We start from the raw sequence: 14,252 nt of genomic DNA, 5'->3' as shown, positions 1-14,252 counted from the left end.
TGAGAATAAGTATTCAAGCAAATGGTTCCCCCTTAATTCCACATTTGCTCTTCCTTATTTTGGACTCTGTGTGTCTTTCCATGGTGTAACATGAGAGAATCGCTGTGTTTTACATTCCCAGCCTACCCTCCCTCGAATTAGACAGAGCTGATTTAAGTATAAAGGACTGAAGCTCTCATCCTCTGTAAAGTTCCACTTGCTTCTCTTTCTTTTGGGTGAGATAGCAAAAAATAAAAATCAGAATGTGAGAATTGCTGATGTTTCCTTTGTGCTGTAACGTACAAGGAAAGCCTCTCTCAGAAGGTAGACCAAAGGTCACGTCCTACAAGTCATCAGGTTTTGACATTTCCGTGTCTTTTGTGAGGCTCCAATAAATAAAATGCCTCCTTCCTCTGTCAAAGTTGCACAGAAGGAGACAAAATGGATTTCTGTGTTGAGTAGATTCTGCAGAGCTCGGTCTGGAGTCCGGTAATGCTAAATAATTCCATTAATGGCCTAAGGGATGGAGCTGATGTTTCACGTATGTACTGACACTAATGTGGAAGAGTCTGAAAATGAGCTGGAGGGTGAGACCAGAATTCAGAATGATCTCGACAAGCTGGCAAAAAGTGATTTTGGCAAAGAAAAAAGACTGGTCCATTCTCCATGGACACTATGAGTGAGAGATGAGAGATGGCCTTAAACGGCAGCGAGGAGGATTTGTGTTGCAATAAACAACAAGGATGGCAGAGACCTGGGACAGGCTGATGAAAACTCTTCTGCCTCTGCAGGTGCTGACGTTGTTTAATGTGTAACTTGGTTTCCTGATGTAATCCTTGAGGATGCTGCATGTTCTGCTTGTGAAAACAGTGGAAACTTCCAAATAAACTTTTTCAAGCCTTTTTTAATGGAAACTTTCATAAACGATAGAATTTCCAGAAGCTGTAAAATGTCACTGTGTCCAATTATTCCTGCAAACTGCAGAGGGAAGATGGTGCCCTTTATTCAGACGCTGTCTTCTTGTTCTCAGGTTAGAGCCTGAGACACCACCTAGAAACCCAGTCAAAAAAATCTGTGACTTTCTTTATAAAGCCTCAACAAGAACAGAAATTTGGGCAAAAGGTCGACGAGTGCCTGAACAGAAAAGGTAATGTAACTGCTGACTCCTGACAGAGGTTTCTATGCTTTTTTTTGTCCTTAGTGCTAAGTGATGAGAGCTAAGTTTAAAATGCGATGTCTGGGATAGTAGGCTGCACCTCTTATGTCTCTATTTCCCCTTTCTCGAGTGACTGGTTATGGAGCAAGATCTCGGGACACCCTGACACTCCAAATTGCAGTCGAGGCCTCTGGGCTGTAGCTTGCTGCTGGACTCCGCTACCTGGTGTCCATTGCAAACTGCTCTTTCATTTTATGAGTTTGTGCAACGGGGTATAGCAGCACGCTGAATAACGAATTCTGCTTGGAGTTGTATGCACTGGATGGGTTTGCATATCTCTGTTTCAATTTGAATAGAAAAATTCCTAGAGATGATGGTGAGAAGACCTCGGACATTTGCCAAATGTCATTTCTTTGAGAAAGTTGGGAATTCTGACCCTTCTTTCTTAAGTACTCATAACCATCTCAAAAATAACGCCATTGAGTGGAAGGTGCCAAAATAGCAAACGTGTGTGTATGAGACCACTGGAGAGATCCAAGAATCTCTTCCCTTCCTGTGAAATTATTCCCCAAACAGAAACTCTTCCAGGGCACTGACATCTCCCAACCAGCCCCTCTTTTCAGCACACAGACTAGATAAACAGCAAGGGAAAAAGTACTGTAGGGGATAACGTTGCAGAAATTCAGAGTTGGACAAGATGCAGTATGAGAAAGGGCCTAGGACCTGGAAAACAGGACTCAAAGTGAATGCAGTTTCCTGCCTCGGATATGGTTATCATGTAACCGAGCACAGCTGCAGGTCATTCTTGCTGAATCTGTCACAAAGATGCTGGTCTGAAGAATCCTCTTGCTTCATCCTTACAGGAAATCCTCCTGCCAAGCATCTCCTTGGGCATGAGAGATATTTTTCCAAGCAGATTTGCTGGGGCCAAGCTGGAGGAAGTGATGGGGCAGAAAAGCAAGGAAAAGGAGCCTCCTGCCAGGTGAGACTTGCAGAGAAATGGGTGAGGGTGACACTGTGCTCTGGTAAATGCTGAGTGAGATGTTTCCTTTGGAGCCAGTGTCTGTATTAGCTCTGAAAGGTTATTTCCGCATGTCCCAGTGACCGATGTGTCCGTTGTGCTTTTCTCCTGACATGACTTCCTCCTTCTCTGACATTGTCCCTCAGCACTAACCCACTTCCCTTCCCCGAGCGCAGCAAACAGATGGCAGCAGTTTGTGCAGACGGGCATGCAGAAATGGGCCAGAGACCTTCCTGAAGAAAGCAAGGGGCTGCTCGGCAGTGGCTGAGCACTGACTGGAGCAATTACTCCATATATCAGAGGTTTGGGGCTTCAGGAGTGCTGGCGCCTGTCCCCAGTGCCAGGGCAGGTGGAAGCAGTGTCCTTGCCTGCAGGAAGTGTGTGCTGGTTGAGGAGCTATGTTGCCAAGCTGTGTTATGGGAGGAGATGAGCAGCCTGCACAGCTTCTGGGAAGATGCAAAAGCAACTGACAGGTCTTCTCCAAGACCTTTCAAAGACAAGAGCCTGAACCCTCAACTGCTGAGCAGGAGAGGAAGCCAGAGGCTGTGCTCAGCAGGGTGGAGCAGCAAATGGAGACTCCCAAGATGGGGAAGGCTGAAAGCTTGTGACTTCTGGCACCAGGAGGACGGCTCCTCCTCCACCTGCAAGTCTGCAACTGCAGAATAAGTTTGGTGCTCTGGAAGCAGAATAGGGGCTGGAAGCTCTTTCTGAGGAAGCATCAGAGCCAGCTGAGCCTGAAGCACACATCCACACCAAGAAGAAGAAGCAAATGGGAAACTCCCTCCTATGGGGGACAGAGACCCCATCTGCAAGCTGACCTGCGACCTAGGGAAGTTTGCTGCTTGCCATGGGCTTGGATCTGTGGTGTTGCAGAGAGGCTGCTAAGGATCAAGGCTACAGTGGAGGACTTTGGTGTAGTGACCATGAAACAGTGGTGTCCAAGATCCTGAGGGGAGTGAGGAAAGGGAGTAGCAGACTGCAAGCGAGCAGACGGTACCTTATTCAGGAAACTGATAGGTGGGATCCCATGGGAGGCAGGAGGACCTAAAGGGGTTCAGGGAAGCTGCCAAGTCCTCCAGGACAACCTCCTCCAAGCACAAGAACAGTCCATCCCAGTACTCAGGAAGACAAGCAGAAGCATCAGGGGACCAGGTGGGCAAAACAGGGAACTCATGACTGAACTCCAATGCAAACAAAACAAAACAAACAAACAAAAAACCCCCCAGTATATAGGTGGAAGCAGGGTCAGGCTACAAAGGAGGAATTTAGAAACGTTGCCCAGGCATGTAGGAATGGAGCCGCTCAGCTGGGGTTGAGGCTTGCAAGGGATGTCGAGGGCAACAAGAAGCGTTTCTACCTCTACATTAGTAGTAAAAGGCTGAACAAAGAAAATGTGGGGACCGGTGCTGAAAGGGATGGGTGAGCTAGTGAAAATGGACAAGGCTAAGACTGAGGAACTCAATGCCTTCTTTGTCTCAGTCTTCCCTGACCGACCTGGTTGCCATCTGTGATAATATTTGGGGATAAAGAGAGAGCAGTGAATATCATTGACCTCAACTTAGCAAGGTGTGACAGTGTGCTCCTCCCCCCCCGCCACCACTGATGTGCTCTCTCCCCCTCAACCTGACCTCCCTGTAAACAGCACATATGTAGGGGCAAGTAGAGCATGCGCCAGCTAAGGCCTGTCTAGTATGCAAATATGACTATGAGTCAATCATCTCCCTCCCATAAATAGGGGGCAGCCCAGAGCCCACTGAGCTCTCCTGCACAGCAGCGGGCTGCACTGCAGAACCTCCTCTTGAGCAGGAATGCCTCTCAAGCTTACTCCTCAAGGTTGAGAGAAATTCCTTACCTGTGACAGATCCTTGGTAAGTGATTAATAGCATGCTGAACTTTTGCAAACTTCGCAAAACTTTCCTGAGTTATAGCTCTGACTAATTGTGCACGTAATTCCTTAGACATAAACTGTTGACCAAGTCTGAGACTAAGACTGGATTCAGCCGCACCCAGGCTCCTCTCTGGAGGAGTTTAGAAAGCAAGGGGATCCAGTCTGAACCTCGTGACTCAACGGGAGGGTATTCCATTGCTCATGCATCTGACCCTGTCCTTCATGCAGTAAAAAACTGAATGAACCTTGCCAATCAAACCTCGTTAAATCGTTCTTATTCATGACTGAACTTTCTTAAGTTGCTGTCTTACTACAATAAACATAGTGCTGCCTTCCTCTTATGAGTGAAGTGCATCACTCCTATCACGACAGGAGGATCACCTCCCTTGACCTGCTGGCAACACTCTTCCTCATGCACCCCAGGATACCATTGGCCTTCTTGGCCACAAGAGCACCTTGCTGCCTCATGGTCAACTTGGTGTCCACCAGCACTCCCAGGTCCTTCTCCGCAGAGCTGCTTTCCAGCAGGTCAACCCCCAACCTGTACTGGTGCATGGGGTTATTCCTCCCTAGGGGCAGGACCCTGCACTTGCCTTTGTTGAACTTCATGAGGTTCCTCTCTGCCCACCTCTCCAGCCTGTCCAGGTCTCTCTGAATGGCAGCACAGCCCTCTGGCGTATCGGCCACTCCTCCCAGTTTTGTATCGTCAGCAAACTTGCTGAGGGTGCACTCTGTTCCTTCATCCAGGTCATTGATGAAGAAGTTGAACAAGACTGGACCCAGTACTGTCCCCTGGGGGACACCGCTAGCTACAGGCCTCCAACTAGACTCTGCACGCTGATTATAACCCTCTGAGCTCTGCCTTTCAGCCAGTTCTCAATCCACCTCACTACCCACTCACCTAACCCACACTTCCTGACCTTCCCTATGAGGATGTTATGGGAGACAGTGTCAAAAGCCTTGCTGAAGTCAAGGGAGACAGCATCCACTGCTCTCCCCTCATCTACCCAGCCAGTCATTCCATCATAGGAGGCTATCAGGTTGGTTAAGAATGATTTCCCCTTGGTGAAGCCATGCTGACTACTCCTGATCACCTTCTTGTCCTCCACATGCTTGGAGATGGCCTCCAGGATGAGCTGCTCCATCACCTTTGCAGGGATGGAGGTGAGGCTGACTGGCCTGTAGTTGCCTGGGTCCTCCCTCTTGCCCTTTTTGAAGACTGGGGTGACACTGGCTTTCTTCCAGTCTTCAGGCACCTCTCCTGTCCTCCATGACCTTTCAAAGATGATGGAGAGTGGCTTAGCAATGACATCCGCCAGCTCCCTCAGCACTCGTGGGTGCATCCCATTGCGGCCCATGGATTTGTGGGTGTCAAGTTTGCTTAAATGATCTCTAACCCCATCCTCCTCCACCAAGGGAAAGTCTTCCTTTCTCCAGACTTTCTCTCTTGCCTCCAGGGTCTGGGGTTCCTGAGGGCTGGCCTGAGCAGTAAAGACTGAAGCAAAGAAGGCATTCAGTAACTCTGCCTTCTCTGCATCCTTCGTCACCAGGGCACCCTCCCCATTCAGCAAAGGGCCCGCATTTTCCCTAGTCTTCCTCTTGCTACTGAGGTATTTAAAGAAGTCCTTCTTGTTGTCCTTGACATCTCTTGCCAGATTTAATTCCAAACGGGCCTTAGCCTTCCTCAGCGCATCCCTGCATACTCTGACAATGTTCCTATATTCCTTCCAAGTGGCCTGTCCCCCTTTCCACTTTCTGTATACTTCCTCCTTCTGTCTCAGTTTTGCCAGGAGCTCCTTGCTTATCCATGCAGGTCTCCTGCCCCCTTTGCTTGACTTCTTACTCACAGGGATGCACCACTCTTGAGCCTGGAGGAAGTGATGCTTGAATATTAACCAGCTCCCTTGGACCCCCCTTCCTTCTAGGGCCCTAACCCACGGCATTCCTCCAAGCAGGTCCCTGAAGACGACAAAGTTTGCTCTCCTCAAGTCCGGGGCTGTGATCCTACTCCTTTCCCTGCTTCCTGCTCACAGGATCCTCAACTCCACCATCTCATGGTCACTGCAGCCAAGGCTGCCCCCAACCTTCACATCTCCAACCGCTCCTTTCTTTGTTTGTTAGGATAAAGTCCAGCAGCACACACCTCTCCTTGTTGGCTCCTCCACCACCTGTGTCAAGAACTTATCCTCACTGCTCTGCAGGAACCTCTGGGACTGTTTGAGCCTAGCTGTGTTATCTCTCCAGCAGATATCAGGGTGGTTGAAGTCCCCCATGAGAACCAGGGCCTGGGATTGTGAGGCTACTTCCAGCTGTCTGTAGAAGGCCTCATCAACTTCCTCTTCCTGATCAGGTGGCCTATAGTAAACACCCACAACAGTGTCACCCACCCATGCTAGCCTGCCCTTTAATCCTTACATATAAGCTCTCGACTCGCTCTTCATCCACTCCCTAGGCAGAGCTCGATACATTCCTGTTGCTCTCTCACATAAAGAGCAACTCCAGCACCTCACCTTCCCGGCCCGTCTTTCCTAAAAAGCACATAGCCATCCATGACAGAATTCCAGTCATGTGCACTATCCCACCATGTCTCTGTAATTGCAATGAGATCATGGCCCTGAGACCACACACAGATCTCTAGTTCTTCCTGTTCCCCATGTCACGAGGATCCCACATGTCACGTGGAATCTTCCACCTCTCCTGTTTTCTCTGGCAAGGGAATTCATTCTTTGAATTTCAGAATGCAGTCACACAGTTTAGGACCTTTTTATCACCATTCAAAGACAAGACAGCTTGTATAGCCAGATGTCCCTCTGGAGTCCCACGGTAATTATGCTGAATTTCAAATTTCAAAAGTGGCATGAAGCTTTTCTTGACAGGGAGGGAAATTGGCAATGAGGTGCCCGGGAGCTTTGGCGAGGCAGGGAAAGGACAGCCCTGGACACAGGGGGTGCATCTCAGTCCCTGCTCCCAAGGCAGCTCTTTCCCACGGCTGTGCTGTAGCTGTCTGGCTTCAGCTGTGGGCATTGCATCCCAAAGGCGGAGAGGATGTGTGTCTGTGTGGGAGCTCCCACTGTTCCCCCTTTGCAGCAGTGCAGGCATTAGGAAGGGAGGAGGTGCCTTTCCTCATGCTAAAATCCACCTACAAATGCAAAATAAAGATGGTTGGTGACTGGTCAGAGCTGGAATGACCAGCCTCTGCCTTGCAATGGGTTTCTCTGCAGGCAGGATGAAGGAAGATGTGTTAAAACCACCGTGTGCTATCCCACAGTTATTTGCATGGACGTAACGGATGAATCTTTCTGTCCAAAACACCATTCATCTCTGTTAGGAAGCTCTGGTGTGAGCAGTGTTGTGGTGCTCGTGAGGAGCTGCCTCATGACAGGCCTTGTGCATTGGGGACCTCTGCAAGAGAAATCTCTGCTTGAGGTTTTCAAGTCAATGCTTAGTGGAAAGTGGCCGAGCTCTGGAGTGCAACCACCTGGGCACAGAGACAGAGGAGCCAATACGGCCAGAGCTCCTCTCACACCGCCCCATGTGTCAATCTCTGTGAGATGCTGTCAACCTCTGTGCAATGCTATCAACCCCTGTGAGATGTCCCCCATTGGAAAAGCCAAGAGCAGCCCTGTCCTGCAGGCCTGATCTCAATGGGGGTCTCGTACCCTCTTGCTGGAGCATCTGGGACTTTTTAAACTGAATCCAGCAGGATTTGCACAAAACCTGCTGAGCTTTCCGGGGCAGTGCTGGGACTGTCACTCCGGTAGTGCATCCTTGCCCAAAGCTCCTCGTAGCCTGGCTACGCTCACAGCCTGCATCTAGCAGGCTAGATCTTCTCTCACTCTCATTCTCCTTTCCTCTTCTCTGAACACCTTTTATTACTGGCCCACCAGTCTCTCTTCTTCCAGTGCCTTCAGTCAAGACAATAAACTTCCTTTACTGACAATTTTTTGTTGTCCCCAATACCTATAGTCTTTTTTTTCTTTTTTTCTTTTTCTTTTTTAACTTTTTAGGACTAGCTATGGCTGGCATGGGAAGTACTCCATTATCCTACTTAAAACACCGTGTAAGTAGTGACAGTTAGTAAGCCAAGCCTCTCCGTACCTCTCTGGCACAAGGGGAAACCTCCTCTGGTCTCTTTGCTGGGAGCAGCTGCTCCCTGGCAGGGCTCAGCAGCGGCAGAGGAGAGCCAGAGCCCACCAGGCAGAGCTGCAGCTGGGCTGTAAATGGTGATGATGCCAGACAGCATGTGGATGGAGCATCACACTTCACCATCTGGAAGTCCATCAGCTCAGAAGCATCTCAAGTTATAGCTCTTGTGCCACATGCAGCACATGGTACATGAGTCTTGCAGTAGCAGCTTGGGCAATACAATTAATGTGATTTTGTTACATGCAAAAGGGGACAGAGTGTGTTTTGCCATGGCTCCAGCTGCCGTGGATCTAGCAAGCTGCATGGAGTCAGTGCAATTCCCTCCTCTAAGAACTGGTGAAGGAGGAACCGAAAGAGGAAGGCAGAGCCACATCTTCAAATGAAACTTTATTGTCTTATGTATCCATTATTCTGTGTCTCTACAAATGGACATGGGCAGGGCAGGTGCTTTAGTCTGAGAGGGACCCTAGTGGCCACAAGGACTAGATCACTGAGCGTGAAGGGAGACTAAGGCCCTTTACCTGGATGTTGTGGAGGAAAAAGGATGAGCAGGGAGGCACTGCAGGGCAGAACATGGGAAGGTCGTAACAGGCGGAGCACTGCTGCCGGAGAAGAAGGCGGGGCTTTACAGCATTATAAAAGAGCAGGACGCGCTTCATTAAACGCCATTTTGCCACTCCTCATATTGGTGTCTGTGTGGTGATGGTCCGGGGTCTGGGGAGAAGGCCCCGTGCCTCCTCGGTAAGAACGAGAACGGTAACAAGTGGTGACCCCGACGTGATACCGAGGAGGCGGCTCGGCCGGCGTAGGCACCGGGAGCGTGAGGAAGGGATCCGGATCCGGAACCATGGAGGCCATATGTAAGGTAGTGATGGCCTGCGCCAAGGAATGGCGGGCGCCGCTGAAGGCGAGCGCGATACGAGCGTGTGTAGAGAGGCTCGTAAAGGAGGGGGCGATTACTTCTCCTATGGAGATTCTGCGGGAGGAACTGTGGCTGCAATGCACAGCAGCGCTGGCGGAGTTCCCGATGAACGGGGGATCCGCGAGGGAGTTAAAGGTGTGGGGGCTGATAAGAATGCTCCTGCGGAGCGCGAGGGAGGCCCCGGCAAAAGAATGGGAGAGTGGGGGCGGGGAGGTTCCTGTGATCCTACCAGTGGAATCCCAGGAGCCGCCTCCGGTGTATCCCTGGCAAGATCTCGCACAAGACAGAGAGGGATGGGGGGGTCGACGGGACCGAACCCGAGGATTGCGTGCCTGGCGCAGTTTTGAGGAAGACGCTTAGTGAGGAAGATAGGACCCTGCTGCCGTGGGCCCCGGCAGAGGAGGGTGCTGTAGGCGGGGAGAGTCAGGCACTGCAGCGAGGGAGGAAGGGTAACGGCCAGTCAGAGCGGAGAGACCAGAGTTCGACCTTGAAAGGAGGGAGGAAGGTTCGGGTGAGATTGCCGGTTGAGGAGGAGAGCGGAGAAGATAGCAGCGACGAGGAAGGCGGGGGCTTGCGAGAAGTTACGCGCAGGCTGCGGGGGTGTGCAATAGGAGAGACACAGCCGAAAGGGAAGCCGAAGGGCGGAGAAGAAGTAACAACATCCCCGGTCGACACCCTATTGCGTGCATTAGAGGAAATAAGGCGGGAGGTCATGGCCACAACAGAGGCTTCGCGGGCCGTGTATGAAGAACTCGGGAAGCTAGTAAAGGTAGAGCCACCCTGGACAAAGATAAAACAGACACATGCAGAGAGCTTCACTGAATTCTGTGACAGGCTCCAGCGGGCCATTGCAGAGTCAGACTTGCCCCCTGAGGCCCAGGGTCCGGTCATGATGGAGTGCCTCTGGCAGCAGAGTGATGCCATGACGCAGGACATCCTGAAAACGATCCCTAAAGGAACACCACTTTCGGTTGTCATCCGCACGGTACTGCAAAAACAGAATCAGGGAACAGCAGCAGCGCAGGCCCTTATCACGGCGGCGGACCAAATGAGAAAGGGACCACAGCGTTGCTTCTCTTGTGGATATCACAGGGAAGAGGGTATGCTGCGGTAAAACGGGAGGAGCAGATAAGATGGGTTCCAATGAAATGCATAAAACCTGACCTAAATGCACGTACGGGAGGGTCTGGGGTGTAACTAATCATTCTTGGTGAGATTCCATCCTGAACAGGGCGACGCCAGACGGGATGCTGCTGCATGGCTGCATTGATGTTTATCACCGGCTTCATGATTCCGGGGACCGCAGAGTCATACTGGAGGAGATGAGCACAGGCGCACAGAGCAGCTCACTACTGCATCCCGTTCAACCCCGAGGCGGGGCCGACAGAGACTTTCCTGACGGGGAACAAGTCAACACAGGGGCGTGGATCTTGTCATGGTTTGATTAGAAATGGCTTATAACACTAGGCTTGATAGCACTCACAGTAGTAATAGCGATATGCTGCGGCTTGCTAATTCTGAATTATTGCTTATGGCATGTACGGCTTAACTGCTTGATAGACATGAGCATAGAGTATATCAATTAATAGTACAGGAAAAAGAGGTTCTAGAAAGGGGGGGAGATGTGGTGGATCTTGGGAAACTGCATAGACAAGATATTTGCATGAGAAGCGGTAGACTAGGCGTAGCGGAAGATCACGCGGTGTGACGCGCAGCCTAGGGGTGGAAACGAAGTGCACCTGTATGCAAGCTTGCACGCAGCCCACAATAAACGCCATTAGACGAATGGCTAACTAACCTGTTTGGCAATCTACCACAGTGACTAACAGGACTGCTCGCTGAAGGCTTGCGCATTTTGCTAATCCTCATAATTATAGGCTTATGCTTGTGTGTAATACTGAGCTGCGTTAAGAAAGCCTTGCTGAAAGTAGCGGGCCAAGTCTGGATTGCTCGAAAACAAGAAGGAGAAATTCTGGAGGAATGGCTGGGCTTTGGGGGGGGGCTATAGTCTGTTGGAACTGAGCAATCCCGCCTATGGCCGCTGAACCGACGAGGACAAGGACACCGCCTGCGTTAAGAAGCGGAAGAAGGGGAGGCAGCACACAGCTCCGCTCACGAAGCTACTAATGCAAGGAACCACCCGATGGCGGTCCCGTCGAGACACGCCGCACTTCCGCGTGTTTTGTTGCGTCCCGCTCGATATAACGAAACAACGTTGATGGGAGAGGGGGAGATGTGGAGGAAAAAGGATGAGCAGGGAGGCACTGCGGGGCGGAACATGGGAAGGTCGTAACAGGCGGAGCACTGCTGCCGGAGAAGAAGGCGGGGCTTTACAGCATTATAAAAGAGCAGGACGCGCTTCATTAAACGCCATTTTGCCACTCCTCATATTGGTGTCTGTGTGGTGATGGTCCGGGGTCTGGGGAGAAGGCCCCGTGCCTCCTCAGTAAGAACGAGAACGGTAACAGGATGTAGGCTCTGACACTGCAGATTCCCACACCTGGAAAAGTCAGATGCATCTCATCTAGCTGTGCAGGAGACAAAGTCACCTTTCTGTTGTTGATTACATCGAAGTTATGTCGAGATCTGTAGGAACACCATAAATTGGCACTAGACTTGCTCTAGACTGCCTCTTTTAAGCCCTTTCCAACAGTTTTTGCACCCAGAGGCAATGACTTCAGTGTGATCGCACACTGTGAGAAAAACAGCCCCCTTTTGAGGTCTGCGAGGTTGAGGGTTCCCGTGCACTTACAGGATAAAATGGGCAGACAAGAGCTGCCACACAACTTTCCTGAGATCCTTTTGTGTGGGGGTGTGTGTTTTTTTGTTTGTTTGTTTTCCTTTTTGGTATGTCATCATCATCATCATGGTCTCTGTGAAATCAGTGTAGTTGTCACACATCCTGGATATTAAACCCTAGAAGTTTTACCATTCTGCAAGCTATAGGTGGACTAATAGAAGATCAGTGACTTTCACCCAGGATCTGTTTCTTTGTCAGCTGAAAGCACATCTGAATGGCCTCTTCCCTATTGCAGTAAAAGCTGTGCATAAGCATGCCATGTGAGAAGACTAGCCAGTGTGCCTATGTCAGGGCAAGTGTTTTGCACCAGTTCTCAGCCTCATTCACCTGCTGTTCCTCAAGCAGCTGCCCGTGCCTCCTCCTTCAGGGCACAGGAGCCCCTGAGACGGCTGAGAGCTGCAGTTGCTCTTGCCTCTGCGCGATGCTGAATTTACAGCATGAGAAGTTAAACCAAAACACATCACTGCCAGCACAAGCCAGATGGAGGATGGGCGACAGGTGGCAGAAGAAATGGTCGATGCAGTGGGACCAGCAGAAGGGTAACTGGAACACAGCGCCGGCCACCAGCAGCCCCAGGAGTCCTCCTCCCCCCCACCCCCCACCCCCACCCACGAGGCAGCCACTAGCCGAGTACATACTCAGGAGGTCATGACAGTGCTGTAACACACGGGATGACAGCCCATTGCCATCAGGAGGAAAGAATGCATGAAGCCAAACATAAAGGAGAAATGCATAACAGCATAAAAAGAGCATAACAGCAACAACATTTTAACAGCACCATCAGATCGGCTTTCAGCAGAGAAAACAGCATCTACATCAGACATAAATTCCTGCCTTTTATCTTCTGCAGGAAATATTGTGAAAACCGATGTGCACTACTCTAAAATGTTTTTATTGGCCCAGCAATATCACATTTCAGCACCTTGCTGTTGCCTAGGATCTGCAGCCACTGTAGCTGCTCATGAGGCTTTCTGGAGAGGACATGGGTGGGGACACTATTTATTCTGGGTGAGGGGGGGGAAGTCCATCTCACCTAATTCTGGATGTCCACCATTTATGTGTCTCTACCTGAGCTGTGTCTCTTCCTCTCCTTCTAGAGGGGAACAAGCATTTCTCATGGCGATTCCTCTGATCCCATCAGTCATTTACCTTCGAAGGAGGTGACTTACATTCCAGAAGTTCCTCTCCCCTTCGCTGTCAAAGAGGAGCCCTACATCACCAGATGTGGGGGGATGTCTATGGACAGCAGGGGTGCTGGAAATTAGAGGAGATGCAGTTTGAGATCATTGTCCCAGCACTGTAGGAACTGCTTCCCTGCACTGCGTTGCCTCATGCCACTCTCCTACATGGACCACACATAAGGGGTGATCTGGATCTCACTGCAAGCAATGAGATTCTAACCCTGGCTGCTCTTGAAGAAAACTCTGGCCCAGGCATCTCACCTTAAAAAAAAGAAAAAAAATAAAAAAAAAAAGAAAAAAGAAAGAAAAAGAAAAAGAAAAAGAAAGAGAAAAAGAAAAAGAAAAAGAGAAAGAGAAAGAGAAAGAAAAAGAAAAAGAAAAAGAAAGAAAAAAGAAAAAAAGAAAAAGAAAAAGAAAAAGAAAAAGAAAAAGAAAAAGAAAAAGAAAAAGAAAAGTCAGGCTTTACCCAGGACCTCACCTGACATACAGCATTATCAACTTACCGGCTCTGCACCATGAGCTGGAAAGAGTTTGTACTGCTTGACTTTTAACGGCAGTCGTCACCACAAGCCCGTACAATCCCTGATCAGATAAGAGGGAGCCAAAGGGTGAGAAAAATACCTTTAAAACTCTGCCTGTTTCTTCTGCTACCGCTTCTGTCCTCCAGGCTTCAGAAGGGGAAGGCAGCGATGATGAAGTGGCGAGCACTTGATCTTCCAGGAAGGATGGACCCACCACCCCCAGCCGCGTCAGCCCCATGACAATCTCATGCTCCTCTCCTCTCCATCTCCAGCATGCCCACAGGCATGGCTTGTACAGAAGGATTTAAATAGCTTTCATCCCTCCCCGGGGTGGGGGGAGGCACTGGACTGAGCCCTGTTATCCGAGGCCAGATGCTGCCTGGCTTTTACATCAGTAGCTCCAAAGATTGGAGCGCAGGTGCCCAGCCCACAGTGGGGACTACCCATCCGATGCTCCCTTCCCCTTGCAAGCAGCCTGGCACAGAAGTACAGGGAGGCAGCGGAGTCCTGCCCACAGCCCAGCCCCTCCATGAGCCTGACACCAGGGCTTGAAGGAAGTGTCCGTGCAGAGCTGCGAGACGAGGGTCCCTCCTCGAGGTCTCCGGAGGCCAGGCATCCCGTGTGGGACCGTTTGCAAA

Source organism: Apteryx mantelli, unplaced genomic scaffold, assembly GCF_036417845.1.
Source record: "Apteryx mantelli isolate bAptMan1 unplaced genomic scaffold, bAptMan1.hap1 HAP1_SCAFFOLD_63, whole genome shotgun sequence".
In the NCBI taxonomy this organism is placed as follows: domain Eukaryota; kingdom Metazoa; phylum Chordata; class Aves; order Apterygiformes; family Apterygidae; genus Apteryx; species Apteryx mantelli.
Note: the sequence above shows the minus strand (reverse complement) of the source record.